Here is a 17,967-nt window from a genome sequence, read left to right as displayed (position 1 = left end):
CGCTGCTTGGGGAGATATTTAGATTTAAAACTCCGCTTCACAGGAGACTCTGCGTGCTTGCATGTGAGAAGCATTTCAGGAAACAAAGCATTAACTTTTTAAGTCTCTGCTGTGCCACATACAGCCCGTTGTAAATTCACATAGGCAGTGGGAGATTAATTAGGGAAACCTGCTGCTAAAACAATCAGTAGAGGTGTGTTTATTGTGTAATGCAGGTGATACATTGCTTGTTCTTTCTTCAAGTTCATTTATATTTTTACATGTAGTATATAGGTATTTAAAGAAGGAAGCACGTTTTTACTTTTAACAAAAAACACTAGGTAGAATTATATTATTATTATTCAGCGTTATTAATCTCTCTTCTGAGTTTCTTCCTTATACCACCTCCATGAATAAGCATGCCATCTGAGATTCAAATGCGAAGATATGTACTTGAGGCTCAGTTTTGGCCCAATAGTCAGCCCAGGATAGTAAGGGTTTTAAAAGGCACCAAGTGAAGTAAATGATGCCTGAAGACAAACAGCCCCAACTAAGGGAGTACGGAAGCAAATATAATAAGGAATAGCATTCCACCAATGATATATTATGAGGATATTGCACGTTATTTGAAGTTATTTTGGATAAAAAAAAATAAAAAAAACAATCAAATTGTGACCTCACACCTCTATCTATATGGTCACACACAAAAAACCGCTGCGAGTTGCAATATCCTTGTATTCTATGGTTAGTCATACTGTATATGATTAAATATGCTACCTCTTCAGCGACTCCATCACCGACTTCATCTCCCCGCACGCCCTCGCCTCGCCGGACTACATCCTCCTCGGCGACCTCAACTTCCATCTGGAACAGAACAACGACCCCAACACCACCGCCCTGCTCGACAACCTCGCCAACCTCGGCCTCAAGCAACTGGTGAACACCCCCACCCGCATCGCCGGACACACGCTCGACCCCATCTTTTCCGCCAGCAAACACGTATCCTTCAGCCACGCCTCCGCTCTACACTGGACCGACCACAGATGTGTCCACTTCATATTCCGACGCGAAACTCGCCACCTCCGCACACAACCCATCCCACGTCGACAGTGGAACAAAATCCCCAAAGAACAGCTTCTCTCCACTCTCATCGACAACCAACCCACCTTCTCCGCCGACCCCAATGACGCAGCCCTCAGCCTCACGAACTGGATCACCAACTGCGCAGACAACCTCGCTCCCCTCAGACGCCTTCCAAGACAGTCCAACACCAAAAAACCTCTCTGGTTCTCTGACACCCTTAAGGAATCAAAGAAAACTTGTCGCACCCTTGAGAAAGCCCGGCGTAAGAACCACACCGCAGACAACATGACTGCCCTCAAGAACACTACCCGCGAACACCATCACCTGATCCGCGCCGCCAAAAGGAATTTCTTCACAGACAGACTGGACAAAAACAGCCACAACAGCAGAGAACTCTTCAACATCGTAAAAGAGCTCTCCAACCCCAACGCCAACGCCATCACGCCCTCACAAGACCTTTGCAACTCCCTCGCCACCTTCTTCCATCGTAAGATTACCGACCTACACGACAGCTTCGGACTCCAGACCCAGCCGACCACCACAGAACCCACAACCCCAGCCATCACCCTCAACGCCTGGACCCACATCAACACAGAAGAGACCAAAGCCACCATGAACTCCATCCACTCCGGTGCCCCCTCGGACCCATGCCCACACTTCATCTTCAATAAAGCCGACGACATCATCGTCCTGCACCTCCAGACCATCATCAACACCTCATTTTCGTCTGCTACCTTCCCCGAGAGCTGGAAACACGCTGAAGTCAACGCCCTACTGAAGAAACCTACGGCTGACCCAAGCGACCTGAAGAACTTCCGCCCCATCTCGCTCCTCCCCTTCCCTGCCAAAGTCATAGAGAAGACCGTCAACATGCAGCTTACCAACTTCCTTGAAGACAACAACCTTCTCGACCCCTCTCAGTCCGGATTCCGAGCCAACCACAGCACAGAAACCGCCCTCATCTCAGTCACAGACAACATCAGAACCCTGATGGACAACGGAGAAACAGTCGCCCTCATCCTCCTCGACCTCTCGGCTGCCTTCGACACCGTCTGTCACCGCACCCTAATAACCCGCCTCCGCTCCACCAGGATCCAAGGCCAGGCCCTGGACTGGATCGCCTCCTTCCTCTCCAATCGCTCCCAAAGAGTCTACCTCCCACCTTTTCGCTCAGACCCCACCGAGATCATTTGCGGCGTCCCACAAGGCTCCTCGCTCAGCCCAACACTCTTCATTGTCTACATGAGCCCCCTCGCTGACATCGTACGCAAACACAGCATCATCATCACCTCCTACGCCGACGACACTCAACTGATACTTTCCCTCACCAAGGACCCCACCAGCGCCAAGACCAACCTGCAAGATGGAATGAAAGACGTCGCAGATTGGATGAAACTCAGCCGTCTGAAACAGAACTCAGACAAAACGGAAGTCCTCATCCTCGGTAACACCTCGATCGCTTGGGAAGACTCCTGGTGGCCCACGGCCCTTGGCACCGCACCGACCCCCTCAGACCACGCACGCAACCTCGGCTTCATCTTGGACCCACTTCTCACCATGACCAAACAAGTCAACGGCGTATCATCCTCCTGCTTCCTCACCCTCCGCATGCTCCGAAAGATCTTCCGTTGGATCCCCGCCGACACCAGAAAGACCGTGACCCACGCCCTCGTCACGAGCCGCCTGGACTACGGCAACACCCTATACGCAGGAACCACCGCTAAACTCCAGAAACGTCTGCAACAAATTCAAAACGCCTCCGCCCGCCTCATCCTCAACATACCCTGCAACAGCCACATCTCCGCACACCTGAGACACCTGCACTGGCTTCCCGTCAGCAAAAGGATCACCTTCCGTCTCCTCACCCACGCACACAAAGCCTTCCACAACAAGGGACCAGAATACCTCAACCGTCGCCTCAGCTTCTACGCTCCCACCCGTCTTCTCTGCTCCACCAGCCTCGCTCTCGCCGCCGTCCCTCGCATCTGCCGCTCCACGGCGGGTGGGAGGTCCTTCTCCTACCTGGCGGCCTAGACTTGGAACACCCTCCCCACCATCCTCAGGACCACCCAGGACCACTCCGCATTCCGGAGACTACTCAAGACCTGGCTCTTCGAGCAGCAGTAACCACTTCCCCCTAGCGCCTTGAGACCCGCACGGGTGAGTAGCGCTTTATAAATGTTAATGATTTGATTTGATTTGAAATGTACTAGATATGGATTGCAATAATCATTCATTTCTCTAAAATATTGTTTTGGGGATCCTAAGAGGTCGTGATATTACTCAAGGGGGTGTGACTACACACCTTGATGAGCAATTCTTGTCAGGGTAAACCCAAAAAGTCAGTAAATTAACTTGGGGTCAACATCCTGGCATCTCTGACACAGAACAAACATGCTTAATTTAGAGCAATGCGTAAAGCATTTATGGAGCTCTAAAACAGTGATAAAGTAAAATTACAGGACAATAAAAATCCAATACGATTTAGAAAAATAGAGTACATTTTCATAAATATAATGACACCAAGTCATTAAAATCCAATAAGGGGTGCCAGAGACATGGGTTTTTAAATATTTAATCAAAGGTAGCACCCAATAGTGGTCAAGTGGTAGCTGTAGAATGGGCCCTAGGCATGATTTGAGGCCAACCAAGAAGGAGATACAGATGCAGGAGCCAGGTTTGACCAGGTTGGAGTCTCTACCTTGGGAAGTAATCTACACAATGGAAGTCCATACTCTCTATCAGGGCAAAGCAGCAAGCTGTAGTTGAGGAGGGCTCCACCAGGTTGGGTAGGTGTTGGACCCAGTGCCAGCGAAGTCACAGTTTTATTTTGTGGGAAAGCTTTGAGTGGGAGAAATTTGAATTTTGCACCCAAGGAAGGTCCACTGCTTGCTTGGAAAGTTTTGCCACCTTTTCCCAGTTAGAATTTCTACGTTCACACTTAGTCACTTTTTCGGAGCTCCAAATCTTTCAGAAGGGCAAGACTGCAGGTTGTAGCTGAAGAGGACTCCACAATGCCAGATACCTTCTCTGCTTGTTCCAGGTGAATTGGATTTGCTGTTCCAGAGAAGCTTTGAGCAGGAGAAACTTGAATTTTCATCCCAGCAGGAACGCTTCTCAGTCAGATTGACTTAGCAGATGTGTCTCGGTCCTTTTGGGGTCTTGAAGTTGAAAAAGTTCCAAGTTAGGAGTGGAAGGCCAAGTCCAGCAAGCCACAGCTTATGGTTCCAGGACCTCAAGAAGAACACTTGGGGGTAAGGGCTCACTGGAGCAGATGTCTGTAGCAGAGGAAGGTGCAAGGCAGGTGCAGGGTGGACTGGTCAACTTAGCGGTTCCATGAAAGGTCTCTTGTAGCTTGTTGTAACCTAGTAGCCCTATGACTCTTGGAGTCCATTTCTTTGTCCTGGGTACTAGAGGGAGGAGGTAAAGTCCTTCAGCGCTCCTCTGTGGTCATGGACAGCAGTTTTAGTCTTCTGTTTTTCTTCAGATCCAGAAAGTGTTGTGAAGAAGTGCCATACAATGCCACATGTATTTCCAGTACTAGCTTCTCAAGGGTAACCCCATCCACTTTTGCAGCAGTTCCTGAGTGCCCTACTGCAACAAAAAAAAAACACAGAGCCCTTCTCTGCCCAAATACAAAATAGCTAAACTCTTCTCTTTTTGTGTATAATCTGATTGCTCACCCAGCTGTGTAGTCAGAGTAGTGAACAGCCCCTTCTCTGAGGACACTTCGAGCCAATTCTGGGGGAAGCTTCTCTCCCACTGGTGCCTTCCTGACTGTGGGAACAAAATAAGGGGCCCGCCCAGGTGTCATATGACATCTGCCTGCGACAGGAAAGTAAACAAAGAGAATTAGGTTCCTGGGCCTAGCCCAAATGGTCATGCTACTACCTCCTCACACTCAGGTATTTTTCTTTGTTCTGGGACCAGTTTTCACACTTCACTTAGAGCTATTTAATCAGTGGGCTGCAGATGGAGTCTAATGCAAATTAGCATCAGGAGGCTTTAGGTAGTGATAAGCCAAAAAAAATGCATTGAATTGGGCTTTGCGATAAATATTAAACAGACTTATTGAATCATATTTTAATTGGCCCATACCCTGAGAAAGCAAACTGAATATTTAATATTGCTTCTCAGTGTTTCTCTATGGGCCAGCCAGCCAACCTTCAGTGAAAATTACCTTTCGTTGCTAATCACTGAAAGGACTTCTTAATATTACATTTCTACATGTCCTACTTTTAAACACCATGCAATCTGCCTTGTGGACTACAAGGCCTACTTTAGAGTGACTTATTAATATTGAAAAGGAAGATTTAGGCTTCTCAAAAATGGTTTATTTTAAAAGGCCAAATTGTACATTTTAGATTGAGGCTGCATTGGTAGGCCTGAAGCCATATTTACACTACCACTGTAGTAAGTGTTATAGCTGCTGCAGTAAACTAGTGGCATTTAACGTCCTGGCCCTGGGTACATTTTGAACCATTGACTATGGACTTAAAGGAAACTTAAATATCTCAATTAGGAGTATGGCAATTCAATGATGTTGGAAGGGAGAGTATAATCCACACAGTTCTACAGCCAGCCAAAGCAGATAAGGCAAACATCGGGGGGCCCACTACAAAAAAAGAAGGCCATTTCTTACAGAGATTTTGTGAGTAGGAGTGTTTTTTGTGGAAAAATGAATGTGGATGAAGGTGTTTATGTCATATATACATGTGCATGTTAGAAATATATATGACAGGCAGAGAGCAGGAATGTGACATATCTACTAAGATATGATGCATTCCTTCTCAGTTCCTGCACTGGCCCACTGATTACTGGCTAGCACCAATGCAGGCATCAAGGGTGCTTGCATTGCAGACAGGATTGTTGTATGCAGGAAAGCATGCCTTACTGCCCAAAAACAACCCTTAAAAGCATTTTCTGCTTCCAATGTGTGCTGCAGAAAGAGGAAATAACAAGGAGAAATTAAGATATTTCTCCTCGTTATGCCTCTGTTGGGAAGGCATACCATTTTGACACAATCCCAGGTTTACTACCCTTAGTAATCTGGGATTGCATCAAAAATGGGTGGATACATGAAAATGACCATGTTCCACCCATGGAATGCTTTCTCAATGCAGAGTATTGCAAGACAGTGATTTGTGCTATCTTGCATTACTCTGGATTACTAAACCATGTACTCAATACCATGTACTCAATGCCACTATACTCTGCAACACTCTATGACAATGCACTCTACACCAGTCCACTCTACTCTATGCCACTCTATGCAACTTCACACTATGGCACTCCAATACACAACACTCTATGTCATTCCACTCTACATCACTCTACTCCTCTCCACGCCATTCCACTCTACAACAGTCCACATTACTTTTATCTATGCCACTAACGTTAGGCATGCCGAGAAGCAGACAGGCTGGTGAACAACATGGCTAAAAGACATTGGCAAAGTTAATGGCTCTTGCATAGGCGAGACCTATTGGTTTTGCCAATGCTTGTTTCTTTTTGTTGGGCTACCACTCAAAATTGTTTCTATTTTTAATAAACGTCTGAACTGCCCCATTTGCAATATGCACTTCTATATATAGAAGCTGGTATAGCTGTCTGACGTTCTCCTTCAATATCCTTAATAGATATTATGAAAACGGAAATAAACACCATTTTTTAAAGATGTCTGCTCCTTAATCAGAGTATTCTGCCCCATTTTACAGAAATAAGTGAGGTCTGAATGTTAAAAATATGGCAACGTCCACCCCTTCTCTTTGGAACTGGTAGTGGGCCATTCCACCAACACACACCTGCAGGGTTTTGTTGTTCGCCTGCTTGGTTGGTCTTTTTCTGGTAGTTTAATTGTTGTCCAAATTGCCATGGGCCCCCTCTTTGCTGAAATCTGTGATTTACTAGTTTTGTCGTTTTGTTCTTTAGTGGATTATTGAATGTTTGCAGTGAAATGCAATTAACAATTATGATGCTTCTTTTGGCAATTTTGCCCTTGTAATCAAGGTGCAAGAGCATGAACGTATTCGGATGATACTCAAGGGCAGATTTACTAATAATTGTACTGGCGCTCTTGTGACGCTTAATGAAGCAAAGCACAGTGAAGCATTACAAAGCACTGCAAATAGCAGTGATGAGTAAGCTTTCATACACATAAGTTATTTTGTGCTGAAAATTGACACACACGCAGCACCTAAACCCAGTGGCAGCTATTAACTCCAAGAGTGATGTGGCTGGCAAATGTGTACCTGTGCGCACTCTGCTACATAATAAAATAAAAAGACACTTACTTCCGAAGCAGCAGATGACACCTCCTCCTCGCTCCAGTCTTCTTCTATTGTCAAGACTCCAGGACAGGCCCCAGCCAACTCCCTTAACCAATCATGGTACCGCTCTCATGCTGTTAACAGCATTAGAGAATTATAGAAGCGCAAAGATTGGAAGGAGTGGCCTCTCTTAAAGCTCCCCAGGGCAATGGAGACCTGTGCTTGCTCTCAAACCAGCTGTCTAGGACAGCTGGGTTGAGAGGTTTAAAATGTGCATGTCTGATTGGCCATTGTAAGACACCAGCCAAAGAGACGTGCACTTTAAACTAGTGCACAGGCAACCCACCACTCCTACCTACTGCTGCCATTCAGCATGCCCACCCCGTCCTTACACATCAGTTTGGGATGGAGTGATGAGAAATAAAATGATAATAAATAAACTTTATTACCATTTTATTTTTCATCTCTGGGGCATTTCAATTGGCGGGACGATATTCCTCCGTTCTAGTGGAGAAGCCACCCCTGCCCAAACTCCTTTAAAATACTACTGCTAATGTATGCAAGACCATTTACGAAAGTAGCATGATCTGCATTTGCCCCAAATCCTAAACCAGAGAAAAGCAGGCACAGGGGCCAGAGCTACAGGCATTATATTTGATATTCAGAAATGTTATGTGTACTTTTTCCTAAGCCCACACCCTGTGAATTGTTATGTAATGCTATGTTAAGGGGTTTAAAGGGAGAGACAGTCCCAATAGAAAAATACAGAATATAGAAGAAGGAAGGGCCACAGAGAAGAAATGACAGTATGATGCACAGTCAGAGAAAGTTTGCCTCCCAAACCATATTTTGTTGATACATGTGTTTCAACTATATCAGCTTATGAGAAGCACACATATTGTTAAATAAAGCATAGATCTCAAATAATCCTGGCCTGAGTTGCTGATGGTTTTGTGTACAAAGCACAGAGCCATGAAAATGGAACACTTCTTAACAGGAAGTCAATGGAAATCTTTGATTGCAGATGAGCCAGAAGATCGTGTTGGAATTCCCAAGACCATGTCTAGCAGGAGAATTTTGGACAACCTGAAAACGATGAAGCAAGTACTCCAAAGATAGATGTCAGTAGGAAAGTACCAGTGGGAGGTTCTCAAAGACTGTACAATGGTTGTTCCTGTTTAGAGAGAGAAAGGAAACAATTATAAGAATCTTAAGCAAGGTAAAGCACACCCTGGCAACATGATTTATCTTAGATCCGTTACAGAGTTTGTTGTCAAAGATGATGCCTATTTTTTTAGCAGAAGAAATAGGAACAGGTGGTCCACCTTTGTCAGCCACCAAGCATGTGATCAGATGGATTAAGAAGGTCCACAGACCTGGAATTCAGTTTTGTTACTGTAAGACATTGGGTTGTTGGTTGACTGATAAGTGAGCCCTGGACATGCAGGGTGAAGTCACAAGTAAACCCCAAATTAACCTGTGCTCAACCTCATGGTAGCTTGGCAGAGAGCAGTCAGGCTTTCCTAGGAGGAGATGTGTGAAGCATGAGCCCACAACAGAATGAGAGCAATGGAGTAGTTGTTAATAAATAAAACAAGACCATCATGAAAAAAATTGAATTAGCAGAACAGGAGATATTGATTTTTAAAGTTTTTAAAGAAAAATATACTGAAAAGCATAAAGCCCAACTGTGGATATCTGGTTGCACTGGACCAGGACAAAATCACAAGTTCAGGCTGACCCGGATGCAGTGCGGGTTAGCTACAAGGACCCAGTTAGGCCCACCAAACAAAAGTACCTTTAATCCTGGTTTGCCGCACGTCAAAGATGCGTAGTACAGTTGAGGCAAGCGTCTGTTCTGAGATACGTTTAGGTGGCGGTGGAAGATCCGGCTGCGTCAACATTAAAGATGCCATCAACAGGGCTTGTGATGCAAAGTCTGGTTTAGACTATGCGATGCACAGTTGGGGTGATATATTGGTTCGGAAGAGCTGCTTGGGTGCAATCAGGAGTCCCTTATCGTAGTTGAGGCTGTTGTAAACGAGAGATGTATGGGCCTGCGCAGAGGATGCATTGCACAGTGGCTGTTCCCAAGGCAATGCGGGATGCAGCAGTCATGCAAGTCTTTGCAACCAGTCCAATCCACTCAGCAGTGGCGATATATCAGTTCAGCTAGGAATTGCTCCACACAACAGAGGAGAGTTATCAGTTTTGCTGGATCCACAGAGGCTAGCAAAGCACCTTAGGCCTACTTCCAAAGGTCCAGAACTGGGGAAGCACCACTTGGCAGGGTAGACTCACAAATGACAGAGTCCAGGTGAAGATGTGGGTTGTTGGAAGCTTGTTATGTCCCCGAGGGTTCAGATCAAGAGGCCAGTCAACTAGCCCTTAGAGTCACTCTGGGTTCTGGCTTTAAGTGATGCAGGTCCATTCCTTCTCACCAAGGCAAGAATGCAGCAGGGAGCAGGTAGGCACAGCAAAGCAGGAGTTCAGCATAGTGCAGTCCAGCAGAGTGGCAGTCGTTCAGCAGCACGGCAGTACTTCTTCCGGGCAGAGTATTCACAGGTCCAGAAGTATACTGAAGTGGTAGTGCCTGGGGTCCATCTTTTACACCATGGTACACTGGTTGGTGGGAGAAGCATCTAGACAGTAGCTCTGGAGTGCAATTAATTTTCTGCCTCCCCTGCCTTGGTTTCAAGCTGGCCGAAGTGACATTGCAAGATTATTAGGCCCTTTGGGTGGAGACAGGACACTGCCTATTCCGGTGTAAGTGAGGCTAGTTCAGCTGCTCCTTTCCATCCTGTCAGTGATGGCCCATCCAATCACACCTAAGCTCTCACTGTGTGTGGTTCCCTAGAATGAATACACAAAGCCCAACTGTCAACTACACCCAGTCATGTGACCAGAGGCAGGATGCTGGCACCAAATGACTAAGGCATAAAAATACCAACTTTGTAAAGTGGCATTTTTAGAATTGCAATATAAAACCTGACTTCGTCATGAGTTAGAATTTTTAAATGTGATTCCAGAGACGCCAAACATGAATCAGTTATCTTTTACCCTTTGAAAATTATACTTATGAAATGTAATAAGGAAACTCCAACATTATTCTATTGAAAAGATAGGTCTTGCAGTAGTGAAATTTTTTTGTAAGAGTTAAAACGTAAACGTACATGTCCTACTATTCAACTTCATTGAACCCTTCCCTGTGGGCTAGCCAAGGCCTACCCTAGGGGTGACAGACATATGAAAAAAGGAAGGTTTGGGCCTGACAAATATTTCTTTACCAGGTCAAAATGGCACTTAAACAATGCACACACAGGCCTGAGACATGTTTAAAGGGCTATTTAAGTGGGTGGCACAATCAGCGCTGTAGGCCCACTAGTAACATTTCATTTTCAGGCCCTGGGCATGTTTTACCACTCTACTAAGGACTTATAATTAAAATAAATATGTAAATTGGGTATACACCATTGTTACTATGTTTAGAGGAGAGGGTACAAGCACTTTACACTGGCTAGCAGTGGTAAAATGCACAGAGTCCTAAGGCCAGCAAAAACTGAATTCAGCAGAAGATCGGAAGAGGAAGGCAAATAGTTCTGGATGACTCTGCAGGGACAGCTATGTTCAACAGCTGCTATAGAGCCACAGGCAGTTAGACTGCCTCCAGCTCGCAACAACACTTAGGGGGTTATTCCAACTTTGGAGGAGGTGTTAATCCGTCCCAAAAGTGACGGAAAAGTGACGGATTTACCACCAGCCGTATTACGAGTCCATTATATCCTATGGAACTCGTAATACGGCTGGTGGTATATCCGTCACTTTACAGTCACTTTTGGGACGGATTAACACTCCTCCAAAGTTAGAATAACCCCCTTAAATGTGACCCAAAATGTAATTGAGCTTCATCACAAGTCTCAGTAATGCTAAGAATATGGGTGTCCTCAAATTAAGAGAGATTATTTAGACAAAAAGAACAGATCAATCAACAAAGCTGAAATTGCAAATTCATGATACAGAATCAGAGACTGAGGACAGAATATGTGGAGGCACTGGCTCTAGTATAGAACTGGTTTAATGCTAGAAAGTAGTACAGAAACTTCCTGATCAAAATGTCTTCAACCTCACTGAACGAGACTCCAGTGGGCAGTGTTTTTTACCTTACCTTCAATAATAGAACGGAGAGAAGGTTGTGGAGAATTGTTTTAGCTAGAAAACATCTTTTGAGAAAAAAGGCAGATAAATCTTCACATAATTGAGGTAACGGAGTGGCCACTGAACTACAGACATAATGAGATGATATCGCCTTCATTATATGATACATTTCGCTGGACTAATTGTGGGTGTAATAATTTGGTCAAGTAGTCCTAATGAGGCTTTGATATTTCCATTTAGCTTGTCTGTGGGCCAATATTTAATGCTGGGTCATAAAATGAGCACCATATGCACTTCAAATATTTCCAATGTAGCTTAGCCTTCTTAGGTTCAGCTGAGTACCAGAGAAATGAATGGTGCAAATCATTGAAGGACTTCTACATTCACAGCCCTCAAAACCCAATGGTTAAAAGCATAAGAAGCATAGAATGTGTCATCAAAATTGGTCAATAATCAGAATACAGTGCCTTTCTAAAGACAGCAGGCAAAATGTCAGATCTTGTGTTGGTGCCTACATATGGGAATTTCTACCAAACAATTTGCCTCCAGTCCAAAGCTTGTGCTAGACAGTGCAGTCACCTTTGTGCCACAGTGCAAGACTCTGCATGACAGAGAACAACAAGAATGAGCAAATGGACTGACAATGACATCATCACAAGTCAAGTCCACTCAAACTAGCAGTGCACTATTTTCTGTTCCTCTCACAACTCGGAGCACAACTTTTCACTTAGTGTTTCCTTGCACAAATGACATTGAATCTCTGTCCTGGAGCCACTACGACAATTAGATGACAGGAAAGGGAGTCTCTGAGAACTTGCATGACCTGTGCTGCTGAGGGGCTGCAACTTCCAGCAACCTTCAGGGAGAGGAAGAGGCTCTGTACTACACAGCATGCGTGTTTTCCCTGCAGCATGGGGCACCTGTGAGGATTCTCCTGCTGTGTGCTGCTGCACACATGTTTTCCCCACAGTACTGGGTGCCAGTGACGATTCGCCTGCCATGTGCTGTTGCTGCAGGACTGCAAGTTCCAGCAACACTCAGAGGTAGCAGGAGGCTCTGCGTACTATACCTACACATTTTCCCCACAGCATGGCATGCCTGTGAGGATTCACCTGTCCCGTGCTGCTGGTGGGAGATACATGTTCCAGCAATCCTCAAAAGTAGGAGGAGGTTCACATTTCGTATGCATTGTGGGACAGGTATGAGGAGTGGCCTGCCCGGTGCTGCTGCTAGGAGACTACAAGTTTCAGTAACCCTCAGGGGGAGGAAGAGGCTGTGCACTACATAACACACATTTTCCCCACAGTACTGGTGCCTGTGAGGATTTGCCTGCCCACTGCAGTTGCTGCAGGACTGCAAGTTCCAGCAACAGCACAGGGGTAGCAGGAGGCTCTGCGTACAATACACACACATTTTCCCCACAGCATGGGATGCCTGTGAGGATTCATCTGTCCTATGCTGTTGGTGGGAGATTGCATGTTCCAGCAGCCCTCAGAGGGAAGAGGAGGCTTTGTGCCTCATAGCACACACATTTACTACGCAGTTATGAGGAGCAGCCTGCCCGGTGCTGCTGCTAGGGGACTACAAGTTTCAGCAACCCTTAGGGGGAGGTAAGAGGCTCTGAACTACATAGCATGCACGATTTGCCTGCAATCCAGGAAGCCTTTGAGGATTCCCCTGCCTTGTGCAGCTGCTAGGGGACTGCAAGATCCCGCACCCCTCAGGGAGAGGAACAGTCTCTGCGCTATATAGCACACATGTTTTCCCCACAGCATAACATGCCACTGAGAATTCACATGCCCTGTGCTGTTGCTGGGGGAATGCAAGTCCCAGCAACCTTCTGTGGGAAGAGGAGGAAGTATGCTACATAACCCACATGTTTTCCAAACAGCACTGGGTATCTGCGAGGATTCACCTACCCTGTGCTGTTGCTGCAGGATTGCAAGTTCCAGCAACACTCAAGGGGAAGCAGGAGCCTCTGCATTATAATACACACATTTCTCTCACCACGTGGGATGCCTGTGAAGATTTACCTGTCCTTTGCTGCTGGTGGGAGATTGCATGTTCCAGAGGGAGAAGAAGGCTCCATGTCTCATAGCACACACAGTTATGAGGATTCCCCTATCATGTGCTGCTGCTAGGGCACTGCAAGGTTCAGCAACCCTCAGGAGGAGAAAGAGGCTCTGGGCTACATAGTGTGCATAATATCTCTGCAGTGCAGAATGCCTTTGAGGATTCCTCTGCCCTGTGCTGCTGCTAGGGGATTGCAAGTTCCAGCAACCATCAGGGGAAAAACTGGTGCTGTGCTACATAGCATGCATGTTTCCCCTTAGCATGATATACCTGTGAGGATTTGCGTACCCTGTGCTGTTTCTGGGGATATTGCAAGTTCCAGCAACCCTCTCGGGAAGAGGAGACTCTGCTCTAAATAGCAAACACTTTTGCCCTGTAGAGTAGGATGTCTGTGAGGATTTACCTATCCTGTTCTGCTGCAGGAGGGATGCAAGTTCCATCAGCCCTCAGTGGGAGGAGGAAGTTCTATACTACTTAGTGTACACAGTTTCCAACCATGCGGGATGCCTGTGAGGATTCATTTGCCGTGTGCTGGACAATTGCAAGTTCTGGCAACCATCAGAAAGAAAAGGAAGATCTGCGCTACATAGTGTGCATGTTTTCCCACAGTGCAGAATGGCTGAGAGGATTTGACTGTGTTGTGTTACTGCAGGGGGAAGTTCCAGCAACCCTCGGAGGGAGGAAGAGGCTCTGTATTACATAGTGCACACATTTCCCACAGCGAGGGACATGCTGGGCACTGTCCAGGTGAAGATTAGGTGAAGAGTGGGTCCATCTAAGTCCCTCAGAGACTGGAAGAGGCAGGGCTGGGACCCCTTTTAAGGTGGGTGACCTGACAAGCAAGAAGCCCTAATCCCCTGAAACAAGGGAAAGCATACGACCATGTTACTTGATAATAGTCATAGCCTTCCAGAGAATACAATTGTGAAATTCTTGCCTTGAGCAATGGGAGTAATACATAAAGAGATTATTGAGGTGGAAGAAACTATCAAAAAAAAGCAGGAGATCTATTATGATTAATTTGAACCAAAAGGGGTTGATAGGGAGGACCGCAATGGGGGAGCCCACCACCTCTGGTCTTTCAATGGTAAGGAAAGATGGTAGTAGCTGTTTTTCAGAAAAAAGTCTGGTCATTATTTAACCCCCTTCAGCCCCTCTTAATAGGCAGTGTGTCTCACTGCATTCAAGGAAGAAAAAAGGTTGGGGAAATGCACCAAAGGAGTAAATGCCACACTTGCTTCAACTGAGCCAGAGAAGGATCTCATTGATCTTAATAAACAGTACTTTGTAGCATGGTAATCTTAAATAGTTGAAAATGTTTCAGACCACCTGAACACAATTATAGGAAAAGTCTTGGAAATAATGAACTGGGTAGACAGTAGACTGGCACACATTAAAGTTGAATTGAGGGATGTGATGAAGAGTTTGGAAGGGTGCTCTAAAACATGTAGTAACCGATAACTGCATAATGAACTGGTATCCCTAGTGTTGATCCATACTGGTGAAAGGCCCAGTAAGTTTACCCCCCATCACCATTAGCTTGGATACCAGCAAATCCTCACCCACTGAATCAGGTCTGAGTAATGACAAAGATGGTCTCAGTGAACTGATGAACAATGTGATAACCATTCAGAAGGTCTACAATAAACAAAATGGGTTTGGAGCTGGGGCCCCTACCTCTGATCTACTACCACAGACGACCCCATATTTGGTTGTGTTAGTGAATGAACCGATGCCTCTGTTTTCAAAGAAGGAGAATTTTATGTAATTGAAAAATGAAGCTGTTCACTGGCTTGGAAACAGGGTGGGCCTTCATAATCTTCTGTGCTCTTACATTATAATGACTTGCCTAGTACCTTGGTTTGGCAGATCAAAGTAAATTCATAGGGGAGACTGTGTTATTTTGAATTTTGAGGCCACAGCAGTCCCATTATGCTTGGAACTGGTCAAGAAAGTTGTTAGATCCCCACTTTCTTTGCTTAATTTCCCTTGTGCTATTTAAGTGACTAGCCCCTTGTAATTATGAACTAGACTGTCAAAATCACATTAACTATGGTAAAAAGGAACTATGAGATAGAGAGTCCAGGAAGCTGATAGATAGCTCAGAATATTGCACTTTAAGGAGCTGAGGCGGGGAGGAGAGGTTTTCTCAGATCAGTGGTTGATTGCACCCATACACAGAAGTAAATTTTGATTTTGTCTGGAACCTGGAAGGACTTAAATGTGAGATGGCAAACCTGCATGTTTTTTGTTTGTTGAAGAATTCTCAATTCTACTCCTACAGGAAACGTAGGTGACCTTCCATCTTTTTATAAATGATTATATCACCTACCATATTCCTGCCTAACTCACCAGTAGTGGCTGCTCAGTGGGGTTGTTTTGCACTTTCATCTATGTGAATTTGTGGGTGAGGTTGTTTTTTAAGTATCTGGCTTCTTCCTCTTATCAATTAATTTACCACATGAATCTCAAAGAGCATAGACACTGTTGCCTGCCAAACCAAGCAAAACCAAGAACTGTGCCAAGTAAGCCAGTTGGTCCTCACCAGAACTTAGAACCATCATGTACAAGTGCAAGCAACTTGAAAGAAAATGGCGCTCATCTAAGGACCCTACAGACGAATCTGCCTTCAAAAATGAACTCAGACTTAGCCACAAGAGCATCAACAGCACCAGAAAACTAGCCCTAGCTACCCTCATTCAAACCAGCTCCAACAGCATCAAAGAGCTCTTCAAAATTGACAAAGAATTCTCCAGCTTGTCTGCACATCTCCCGTGCAGACCCTATGTGACTACCTCGCTGACTTTTTTCATGATAAAATAGACACCATCTATAACTCTTGGATCCCCAAGGCTCCGTCGTCAACGCCATCAGTCTTCTTGTCCACTGGACACCAATGGCTTCCTGAGCCCCCTGGACCCCATGATTTATTGCACCATCACCAACTGGAGTCTGAATACCATGCAGGACACCGCTGACCTTATGAGATCCATCCATTCAGGATACCTCAAGGACCGTGGCCCTCACCGCAGGCATCAACGCTTGCACCAGGAAACTCACTGATGTCCTCAACTCCTCTATAAGCTCAGCTACCTACCTGGAAGACTAGAATGGAAACATGCAAGAGTCAAACCCTTGTTCAAAAAACCTTCCACTGATACGAACAAACTCAAAAACTACTGGCCGATCTCCCTGCTTCTGTTGCCAGAAAAAGTACTCAAAAAAGCCATAAGCCAACAGCTCACAACCTACCTAGAAGACAGCAATCTCCTGGACACATCATAATGCAGCTTCTGGTCCTCCAAGACCAAGAAAATCTAGCTGTCCTCATCCTACTCAACCTCTCTGCAGCCTTCAAAACAGTCTCCCACCCTATATTGCTCACCAGGCTCCCCCAAATTGGAATCAGAGGAAAAGATGTGAAATGGATTGACTCGTTTCTCTCAGGAAAAACCCAGAGAGTCCACTTTATGCTCTTTTCCTCGAAACCCAAAAACATCATTTCTCAGCCCTACCCTCTTTAACATCTACATGACTCCCCTGGACGACATCAACAGAAACCATGGACTCAACATAATCTCCTACGCAGATGACATGTAGCTCATCCTTTCATTCTCTGATGATACCTCCAAGTCAAGATCCAACTTCCACAAATGCAGGAACAGCATGGTGAAATGGATGAAAGACAGATGCCTTAAACTCAACACCAGCACAATGGAGGTACTACGTTTCAGTAACACCACCTCACCTTGGGATGTCTCTTGGTGGCCATTCCCACAAAACATGCCAGAAGTCTAGGAAACATCATTGATAACAAACTCAACATGAATCTCCAGGTCAACTCCATCTCTTCCACCTGTTTCATTATGCTCCACAGGATCTTCGAATGGCTCCCGCAAGAAGCCAGACACACCATCACACAATCCCTCATCACCAGCCAAATAAACTATGGCAATGCACTCTATTCCATACTCACCACTGCCCTAACAAAATAAAATACAAATCATCCAGAACACAGTCACTAGACTCATTTTAGAAGTCCATAAATAAAAGCACGTAATCCCCCACTTAAGAAACCTCTATTGGCTCACCATACACAACCGCTTCCAATTCAAGATCCTGATGCTCACTTACAAAGCAGTCCACAACCTGGGACCAGCTTGCCTCAACCATTGATTGGATTTTCACCACCCTTCCAGACTCCTTTGCTCTGCATTATTAGCCCTCAAGACAACCCCACAAATTTGCTACAGCATTTATGGAGGTTGCTCTTTCACACACCTATCAGCAAAGGCCTAGAACAACCTCCACTACTACCTAAGTACATCCCCCTCCATCCAGGAGTTCAGAAGGTATCTCAAGACATTACTTTTCAACTGAGACAGACGCAGCTACTAGAGTATCTGCA

This window comes from Pleurodeles waltl, chromosome 2_1 (assembly GCF_031143425.1).
Source record: "Pleurodeles waltl isolate 20211129_DDA chromosome 2_1, aPleWal1.hap1.20221129, whole genome shotgun sequence".
In the NCBI taxonomy this organism is placed as follows: domain Eukaryota; kingdom Metazoa; phylum Chordata; class Amphibia; order Caudata; family Salamandridae; genus Pleurodeles; species Pleurodeles waltl.
Note: the sequence above shows the minus strand (reverse complement) of the source record.